Here is a 10912-nt window from a genome sequence, read left to right as displayed (position 1 = left end):
GTTGAGGCTGCGCTGACATTTCCGGCCAGCTGAGTGTAATGCTAATGTACTGCTAACAGTACAATGCTAACAGCCCCGACGCTGTGGATACCTTTTCTGCGCAGCAGCCAGTGAGTAAGTTACTATCACACACTGCTTTAACTAACGTTACCACCTCTACTGCCAATGTGTTGCCTTATGTAGCTTCCCCTCTCCTCGCTTTAAACACGTCCAAGTGTTGACAGTAACGGGAACTGAACATTAGGGTACTGTACGTGTGTTGGAGTCAGTGACATATTTAGACACCGTTAATCTGGTACAGCGAACAGAGCCGAGGCCGAGGTAGATGAAAACGTGTGTGTGTGTGTGTGTGTGTGTGTGTGTGTGTGTGTGTGTGTGTGTGTGTGTGTGTGTGTGTGTGTGTGTGTGTGTGTGTGTGTGTGTGTGTGTGTGTGTGTGTGTGTGTGTGTGTGTGTGTGTGTGTGTGTGTGTGTGTGTGTGTGTGTGTGTGACACAATGTTTCTATGTCTGTCTGCTTGTCTGTCTGTACGGAGGACCTTATGTGTCTGTTTGTGATTAGTTAGCATCGCAGCTAATCATTGTTTCACTACATGTCCTAGCTAACATCACCTATTGTTGCATTACTTCAACCCTATGGGGTTTAAATCGATGTTGTTAGGAAAACTGGCGTAATCGGATTATATGGAGCAATTGTTGACATGTTTTTAAACTGCTGAAAGCTGATGTAGCGTTAGCCTGTTAGCAGCGACCTGTTATGTCCCCGATAAGAGCACATGCATAGAGTATGAAGGCTACATAACAAAGTGGTATGTAAAGGGGCCCGCATGTCCACGCATACAGGATCATAATGAAACACGAGTTCTCAGCTATTACAAACCCTATGGGATACTTTACAGCATAAGACCGATCTATGAGAGACAAAGCACTTCTCATGTGATTGGGACTTTATTGATCTCTTCTACAAGCCTCCTCCACTTCTTCTATTGTGGACACCTTGATCTTTATTTTGATTATTTGTTACAGAAGTAGTAGCCACTAGTTTGTCACACTGTTGTTCTCAAAATCCTGGATTTTTGTATTGCCCTTTTGTTATCAAAATAAGTTAGATTACTATAATAAAGCTATAAAAGTGCCAATTCCCAAACCAAATGACAGGTGTAACAGCAGTGTGTATCTACAGTTTGACCATGGAGCGTCCTCTGTGAATGGCATGTCCTCTGTCAGGGCTGACATGGGCGCGTGGTGTGTGAGAGGTCAGTTGTTGTGAGTCTTAATGGGACAGTTTGGAGGACGGATCTTTCTCTGGGCTTCACAGACATACTGATACCAATATTGCTTTTCAACAGCTACAATAATCATAACAGTATTTTCTTGCCTTAATTATAAACTCACTTGTCTGATATCGATGCCCTGAATTTGTCCATTTAAAGTTGTATATATGTATATACATTTTTTTGTTGCTGTTATTTATTCCATAAAAAAAAAATCATCTTCATTATGTTCAATGATTTTGAACTGTTTGCTATTTAAAGACCTAAAGTCACGTGACACTCAAGTGGCGACTCTCTAAACATTCTATGGTCTACAGGTGTTTTACGTCTCTCATAAAATCGCCAGAGTTCGCTTGGAAACTCGACTAAGGTTGTTCTAAAAAAAGGACCAAGTACTATCCTGTAGTAGTGGATAAAAAAAGAGCGAAGCGAATGAGTCCATTAGAGTGGAAACGCGATTCTCGTTGTTGTAAGAGCATGGAACATCTGGCTCCCCTGCAGCAGGATATGATCCCTTTTGTCATTTACATCATGTGCAGCTATAGGAGTTAAGGGCCACAGACACTGCTTTTATCCACACTAATCCAGCTGTTCCGATGTGTGTGTGACCTAAAGTGCTGTGTCTGTGTCAAAATATAGCCAAACAAAGCCTCGAAGAGCTCTGTAAGTGTTCTGGCACTACGTGTGCTGCTACATCACCAGGATGAATGTTGATGTAGACATTGCCTTCTTTGCTGTTGTATTGAATCCACCAATTCAGAGCCCTCCCGTCCTAGGCCAGGGAGGATGCTTGCTTTCCATAGAGTGGTACAGGAATGAGTCCTAAAACCCGGAAATTAGTTATAGTGTTTTTAACAGGTTTTTGGTTAGATTTCTGAATTATGGGTTGCGGTTAACACAAGCTTTAGTGATAAGATGTTGTTCTGCGACATAAAATATGTCAGTAAATATCACAAGTGACTAAATGAGAATACTAAACAGCATCACGCTCAACACGAGTCCACCTTTAGCTTAGTGATGGGCAGCTAAGTGACTGGTGTAGTTTGTTTATAGCGTCACGTTAGCTTTTTACTTCTGGAGATTGCATTTATACTTCAAAAATCATGAGTGGTGTAAATATGTGTAGATTATCCTGCTGAATAAAACGTGCAAGTGTCATAAACGCCTGTTTGTCATAATCCTTATTTTCTGCTATGTTTTAAAATCCAATGGCAAAATCCCATTGCATTAAGTCAGTGGTTCTCAAACATTTTCCGTCTGGAGAAAAAAAAAAAACACAAATAGTCACGTAATGGGCCAAGTTAACATTTATTAAAATTAGGGCCGGGACTCGATTTAAAAAATGTAATCTAATTAATTACAGGCTTTGTAATTAATTAATCGCAATTAATCGCATTTTTAATCACATATAAATATTTGACCTGAGAACAGTGAGAAGCTATTTTTTTCACATGGATTTTAGTATACCATTGAATGACTGAATACATAAGCTTAAGCAACAAAACATTGTTTATTTTTTTCAAGGTGGTACTTAAAGACCAACAGAAAAGTGCAATTTTTGCCATAAAGTGTAGCAATAGCATATTTAGGAATATAGTACATTTCAGAGATTCAGGTAGCCTATAGGTAGGTAGACCTTCTGTAAACTGTAACACTTTGTTTTTTAAGTAAAACACAATACTTTCAAGTACATTCAGAAAATTGGAAACCCTGACTATTAGAAAACATCTCTCTGTTGCTTCAGAGGCCATAACAGACTTTGTTGATTTACCAACAGTTGATTTAAAAAATCTAATCATTTCAGTCCAACTCTCTCAATAACCTTGGCCAAAACAATAAACAGTTCAACATAAAGTGCCAGTTGCACCAACAACGTAATAAATAGTTCAACATAAAGTGTACCATTTAAAATAAAATAAAAAAGTGCCAGTGATTGACCTCAATCCCTCCTATTCTTCCAATATCCTGATGAAAAATAAAATCTCTCTGTTGCATAGGCCACTGTTTGATCAACGCGAATTGGGTGTGGGTCCTTGTACTCCGAGTCGGGCTAGCTTCCACGCTAGCTGCTATATGTTTTGCATTGAGGTGATACTTGAGGCTTGATGTGCTGCGGTGATATGCAAATTCCTTTTTGCATAATTTGCAAACAACCGTGCTCTTATCGATGCTTCCATCCGTCTGTTTTTTAAAACAAAATGTCCCATCCACGGGGCCAACCAAAGCGGTCTCATCAGCTTCTTCGTTCACGTTTGACTATTGTCCACTGTGGTTTGTTGTTGTTTGAAGTCATGAACGTTAGTTGGTGCTCCAGTATAATCGGTACCCCTGAAACTCATCCAGTGAGAAACGTTCCGCGGTGCAAAAATAAGTGCGATTAAAATGCGTTAATTTTTTTAACGCGTTAATTTTTGTGTAATTAATTCATCTTAATTAACGCGTTAAAGTCCCGGCCCTAATTAAAATACATCAATATGAACCTGAGCATTCCTTTAAAAAAAATCACTTTGCTAGAACTGTGATAATAAAACAATTCTCCATAAGTCTGTGTGCTCAAAACAATAAATACATAATACAATTGTGCAATCCCTTTGCTAGAAATAATACTTTGCCACTTTGCAATCTGTACAAAAGAAAGAAAATGCAGATATTTGGCAAACAAGTGTGTCTTATCACAGCATTAGTGGCTGCAATGAGCCTGTGTTGCACTGCACATTTCTTCGGAGTGGGAGCTTGAAAAGCACCGGTTTTTCCTGTTCACACCGCATTGGAGCCGAAGCTCCGGAATCCGGTTCGTTTCAAGCACCAAAAAGTTGTCGGTCTAGAAAGCTAGCATCGCTTACGTCGGAGGCGGGGGAAGGGGCATCAGTTTTAATGTTATACCATAGTAATTAATGCTGCAAAGCTGGGTATTTTGAGCTTGGTGCATGCAGAGGCTAACAACAGCTAGCTCTAACGCCATCGAATAGGACGTATATTTACCTTCTTTCTCCTACGGAATCGTCGTTGAAGTTGATGATGATTGTAAAGAACTTTTGAATGTAGCATGTAACGACTGTAAAGTTGGTTGCAAAGTCTTCCCATTTCTTCCATTTTGTTTCGACAGAGCAAAACCAAAACGAGTAGCGCTTCAATACAATCTGCCATTGTTGTTGTTGTCGATGTGAGGGGGTTCCGCGCGGTTTGGCTTTATGAAGCAGGCATGCAAACGGTTACGTCATGACGCAAACGATGACGCAATGACGCAGCACCACTGGGTCTCTGAGCGGTGTGAACAGAGCGGGAGCTGAACCGAAGAACTGGTTCCCAACCAGAAAAGCTCTAGGACGGAGCTTGATAGGGGCAATAGAGGGTGTAGGCCAGGCATCCTCAAAGTCCGGACTCCGGTCCGGATCCGGACCGAACCACAACTGTCTCTGGACTCTGAGCAAATTATACTTTTCATATGTGTTATCTGCGAGACATCGCCACAACGCAACGAGTCAAAATGTTCCGCTATGTCCACTACAAACAGCGCTCTGCATGTCCGACTGTTCCACTGTCTGTGTGTGTCTGTCAACGCATTGGTCCAATCACATTAAGCATCCTGTCAGCGTTTTTTTCCCCCACCAACAGTCTGCGAATCAGAGGCACAGTAGGGCGGGTCTTCGCGGAATGCGGGTGGGAAAAATGCGTGTGTTTAAAAAAAAAAAAAGTCAGAGCGAGAGTTAACAGCTTATCTAGTTGCATGCATCTGTACTGTAGCTAGTAGTAGTCTAGTTTCACCTACTGGGGTTGCATGGGGGGGGCAACTGGTACCCTCAAAATAGGCCTTGCCACCCCAGCTGCCACCCCAGTGGGCAGCTTTGTTTTGAAAGAAAAGTTGTGGCTCATCTGACATTTATGAGAGAAAGTCTCTAATGTCCGAGTGCAAGTGAATGCAGCACAAGACGCACGCCTTGTAACCCCTCCTCCGGACCTGGCGCGAGCGTGGAAATATGATTGGCGGCGATTTCATTTGAACGGTACGGCGCAAAACGAGAAGCATTCGGACCCAAGTACTGAAGGAATTAGGTATTTGCGGTCTACAATGACAGAGAAGAGATTGTCAGGTTGGCTGTACTCATCATTTAATCAAAACGCACTAAAGCTGTTGATCTTAACACGTTTGTGAGGCGTTTTGCTGAACAAGATGGTAATCGCCGCATTCAGCTGTAATAGACATGTCAACTTGATGCTCTGCTCACGGATGAGCATACCAAACTGTTAAGATGATGACCTTACGTGTGTAAATATATGTTTTTCTTTGTGGGGGTCTTCCCCCAAAAAACTGTTTTAAGTCCTGAGAAAGTCAAATAAGAAGGTGTGTAAAACTACACTGCCCAGCAAAAAGAAAGTAACCACTTTGATTGAACTAGGCCAGTAGGTAAGGGCTTTCCACTGGATAATAACTGAAGTATAAAAGAATGCACGACTGAAGTGATGGAGACCATGTTTGAAGGCAAACTAAAAGAGGAAATAACAGGTCAAATCAAGCAAATCCCCATCTCAGATTCCACAGCAACCAGAAGAACATAAATACTGGCTGGTGATTTGATGAATCAGCTTTGTGATGGAATACAAAATGCACAGTGCATTTCCTTAGCGGTGGATGAGTCCACTGACACCACTGACAATGCTCAGTTGCTGGTGTTTGTGAGTTTTTATGATGAGGCAAAGGGGGAGTTTGTTGTAGATGTGTTGGGCCTGACGAACCTCAGTCGACAGAAAAGGGGGCAAGATATTTATAAAGCAATATTGGGAATGCTGAATGAAAGAGGGTGCAGTTGCCTTTATTCATAACTGTGCAGCTCTGAGGGATCGAGCACAGACACAATAACAATGAAAACTGCTGCATACAGATTATTTTGTTTTTGCAACCTCGTGTTAAGAATCTTGTTGTAATTGTTTAAAAGTTTGAATGACCGTAATAAACGGACCTTTGTCTTATTGAAAAAAAAATGTTGGACCTTTAAGATTTGTATTTGAGTACCCCTGGTGTAGGCTAACATTTAGGGTTTCCCATTAATGTACCGTTCGCTACAGTTGCATTTTCTACTGCAACACTCCCCACGCACATACACAGTGTATCCGCAACTGTTACAATGAAGGCTCGATAATCAGCTCACGGCATATAGGTGTAAGCGGGGGTAGAGTGCTATGTTTATAAGTGGGGAGTGGACCTAACCTCCTCTACGGGGGCCCGGGGGCAAGCTCCCCTGGGAAGATTTTTTTTAAAAATATTTAAGGGTGCGTTCACACCTGCCTTGAACAGTCCGGTTGAATCTAACCCTGGTGCGTTTAGCCGCTTGGTGCGGTTCATTTGGGTCGGTGTGAACACAGTCCGAGACCTCTTAAGTGAACTAAACAACCGGACTCTGGTCCACTAAAATAGGTGGTCTCGGAGCGCTTGCTTGCGAACTCTGGAGCGGTTCATTGCTGGTGTGAACGCAGTCCGCACCAAAACATAGGAAGCGCAGTATTTACTGTAAGGGAATATTTCTGTCTTACTCCTAAGTGTCAAAGAATAATTCTTCCTTACTCCTAAAATATTTGACCTTATTCTGTGTGTTGACATTTACGACCATCCCTGCTTCTAATCTCCCGAAAGGAATGTGTTAATGCAGTCGTATGTTGACACTAGGTTTTATGGCCTGACCTGATGGGCACAGGGGGGGTTTTACGACTGGGAGAACGCTGGCTTTCTAAGCTCCACAGATGTGAGAGACATCTCCTGTGTCTGCAGATGTTTACGCCCATCCCCAATATATGGATTTGACCCTCTGTAAACTAGTTAAAAGGTCTATCGAGAGAGAGGCTGGGCAGAATTGACATGACAACTAGGGCTGCAACGATTAGTCGACATAATCGACGACGTCGATCATAAAAATTCGTCGACGCGGAATTTTAGTGTCGACGCGTCGTATAAAAACAATCAGAGAGCCGGTAACGTTAATTCAAAACTGCGCAAATGTTCATTTGTAACTGCAATGCACTACAGGAAGTGCTGGGGGCAGTATACTCTCCATTGTCTGCCATGACTGCATTCTGTACTAACAACAAAGAAGAAAGAATACGAACGATGGCGGAAAGGAGAGAGAATGAGGGTGATGAAGAGCTCAAAAAAGCGAGACCGAGAGTTTCGAAAGTGTGGGAGTATTTCACAGACGACAAGCCAAAGAAGTCAGTGAAATGCAGAATTTGTAAAGGGGAATTGGCATTCCACGGCAGCACTACAGTGATGCACGAGCATTTAAAACGCAAGCACCCTGGAACCGTGAGGACTGCTACTTTGGATCATGGGTAAGTTTGAGCAAGTTAGCCATAGTCATGTTTACGTTAGCTTACATGTTGGAAAACAGAACGTCTCATGGTTAATGCTTGCTAAGCAAACGCTATTTCAGTTATGTTGAGGCTGCGTGTCCACCAACGAGCTGCTAAACAGCGCCAAGCTTACAGCGTAGTAGAGCACACTAGAGCTTTATGGACGCTGTAATTAATTCCAAACTTAAAATAATAATTAACAAGGGTCTGCGAAATGACAAGAATAAAATGCGATTGAATTGATCCTGGGACTGGACAACAGGGTGACATTCACAGGTGTGCAGACTTGAGGTAGAACATGCACTGGAGCCCGGAAAAGGAGCCGTGCCCACAGGAAGCAGAGATGGAGGGTGTGACAGAAATAATCGTTAGATTAGTCGACTAATCGAAAAAATAATCGACCGATTAGTCGACTACCAAAATAATCGTTAGTTGCAGCCCTAATGACAACCCAACCGTGCAGTCAGAACCTTTTGCTGCTGTGACTTGTGATATGAATTCTCCGGCCGTTGACCTGTAATAAACTACCAGTGTTTGACATCAAAGCTCCAACTCTCCTCGTGTCTCTCTGAGTCCTGACTCTCCATTGCTGCAGAAGTTTCCCTTACATTTACGTGTCACAAGAACGCGGATATCTTCAAAGATCTTTAGCGAAAGAGTCTTTCAAGACATCCGCGGTTGTTTAGTTAAAGAGTAAAGCAGAATTAAGTGTTGAACAGTGTCGTGTAAAGTAAAAATTCTCCGTCAGCTACATAAAAGTAATCACACTTGTCGTCAGTGAAACGCCCCTCCTTACTGCAGAACGTCTCTCATGGATAATTTGCAGCGGCACGGTCATTATGGGGAAAAGAACACCGACAGGCTGATCAGGAGCCCGACGCGAAGCGGAGGGATCTAGATCAGCATGAAGGTGTTCTTTTCCCCATAATGACCAAGTTGCTGCACATTATCCCGCTTATTACACGGCCACATTCTCAACAAAGCAACGACATGACTCCCAATATTAATTGAAATGCTTTTGTGGATTTAGAAAATGATTTTATTGATTTAAAAAATAGTTGTATTGATTTAAATTGACATGCATCTGCCAAGAAAAATAGTCCACTGTTACTGTTTGAACTAACGTAGCAACGGCAGGAACTGCTTCAATAGCGTTTTTGAGGAGCTTTTTGATTACAGATTTGAAAACATCGTTGCTTGCTTTAAAAGTAGTACAATTCATTATGTCAAACCTTGGAAAGCACTAAGATCATTGTGTAAGGTAAGCAACACCAGACCACATTAAAATAAGGTAAATATGCAAATGAAATTCAGTATCGACTAAAAATAAATCTGGGCTTCAAAAGTCATGTGTTAAGTTAATGTGATCCCTTACTCAAGCAGAGAGGCAAGTGCAATCTGAGGTTTAGTGTTAAGCCGTAAGTCCTATATGAGTGTGACACTTAAAACATTAGTGCATGTGTTCACTGCTCATGGACCACTGTAGCAGGTCAAAAGCTTCAGCTGGTAAATAACTATGTTCCCCTCATACAGTACACACACAACACACACACACACACACACACACACACACACACACACACACACACACACACACACACACACACACACACACACACACACACACACACTCCCCCTGGGGACAGAGAGTCCTGGATTGTGTGCTAAATATAGCAAGGTTCTTGCAGATTGATGTGATGATGTTAGAAAGAAATCTGTTCCTGCATGGTATCTGTTACACACTTGCATACTGTGTCAGAACTATTAAAAGCCTCTGATAACAATCTCAGTAGTTAGTTTGTAGCTAAAAGCTAAAGATAGCTGCAAAACAAATGTTGTAATATGCTATTTTTTTTACTAAATGCAATTTCTAAGTTTGAAATATTGTAGTTTGTGGAAGAGAAAAAAAAGCGACAAAAAACCAAACTAGTAAGGCATTAATAATAACCTTTATGTGCAAAACTATTGCAGTGCCCTTGGGCCCATTAGTTGTATTTGAGCTGCTGGCTAATAGTAAGCTACACTGTGTTGTCTTTGAGCTGTAGGCTAACAGTAAACTACACTGTGTTGTCTTTGAGCTGTAGGCTAACAGTAAACTACACTGTGTTGTCTTTGAGCTGTAGGCTAACAGTAAACTACACTGTTGTCTTTGAGCTGCAGGCTAAAAGTAAACTACACTGTGTTGTCTTTTAGCTGTAGGCTAACAGTAACCTACACCTTGTTGTCTTTTGGCTGTAGGCTAACAGTAAACTACACTGTGTTGTCTTTTAGCTGTATTCTGCCAGTAAACTACACTGTGTTGTCTTTTAGCTGTAGGCTAACAGTAAATTACTCTGTGTTGTCTTTGAGCTGTAGGCTAACAGTAAACTACACTGTGTTCCGGAGCAAGATTCCGGAGCTAAGAGGCGGCGCCGCTTACGTCTCTCTTACGTCGAGGCGGGGGCTGGGGCATGGGCGGGATCAACCTGCTGAACAACAACGAAATGTCCGCGTTTTATCCTTGTAAAGTCCTCCCATGCCTTCGATTTCGTTTTGTAAGAACATAACCAAAGCGAACAGCGCTTCAATACAATCGGCCGTTGTTGTTGTCGATGTGAGGGATTTCCGCGCGGTTTGGCTTTTATGAAGCAGACACGTAAACGGTTACGTCATGACGCAAACGATGTGGCAATGACGCAGTACCACCCCGGCCCCGGTGTGGTGTGAACAAAGCGGGAGCAGAAAAGAGAAACCGGAGCTAGAACGGGCAAAGCGCTCTCGGGGTGGCCGCCCTCTCAGCCCTGGTCTGGCGGAAACACTGGCTGCAGGCTAACAGTAAACTACACTGTGTTGTCTTTGAGCTGCATGCTAACAGTAAACTACACTGTGTTGTCTTTGAGCTGCAGGCTAACAGTAAACTACACTGTGTTGTCTTTGAGCAGTAAGCTAATGGTAAGCTACAACGTGTTGTCTTTGAACTGTGGGTCAAAGGTAAGCTAAGGTGTATGCAGGCCAACGGTAAACTAAGGTGTGTTGTCTTTTAGCTGCATGCTAAACGTAAACTACATTGTGTTCTTTGAGCTGCAGGCTAACGGTAAACTACTCTTTTAGCTACGGACCAACAGCAAACTACACACAGTTGTTTTTAAGCTCCATGCTAATGGCAAACTACACTTTGTTTTCGTTGAGCTGCAGGTAAAAAGAAGGCTATATTGTGTTGTCTTTGAGCTGCAGACTAACAATTAATTACACTATAGTTGTCTTTCAGCTTCATGCTAACGGTAAACTACACTTTTGTTTTTAGGCTACAGGCTAACGGT

The 10912-nt window shown here is 42.3% G+C and overlaps 1 protein-coding gene across 8 annotated transcripts in view; it reads left to right on the top strand.

The window, feature by feature from the left end:
• Positions 1–10912, top strand: part of cuedc1b (CUE domain containing 1b) — a 35444-nt gene continuing 24532 nt past the window's right edge. For 5 of the 8 annotated variants that reach the window (XR_013807425.1, XR_013807426.1, XM_079677282.1 and 2 more), the window contains exon 1: positions 1–114. The gene's annotated coding sequence lies outside the window, so the exon portion shown is untranslated. Of the gene's footprint in view, positions 115–186; positions 322–10121; positions 10545–10912 lie in introns of those variants that run through there. The other 3 variants (XM_079677278.1, XM_079677280.1, XM_079677279.1) reach the window with 3 other exon arrangements.

This window comes from Notothenia rossii (assembly GCF_949606895.1).
Source record: "Notothenia rossii genome assembly, chromosome: 4".
NCBI classification, from domain to species: Eukaryota; Metazoa; Chordata; class Actinopteri; order Perciformes; family Nototheniidae; genus Notothenia; species Notothenia rossii.
The sequence above is the reverse complement of the archived record's forward strand: the minus strand, read 5'-3'. Positions and strand labels throughout refer to the sequence as shown.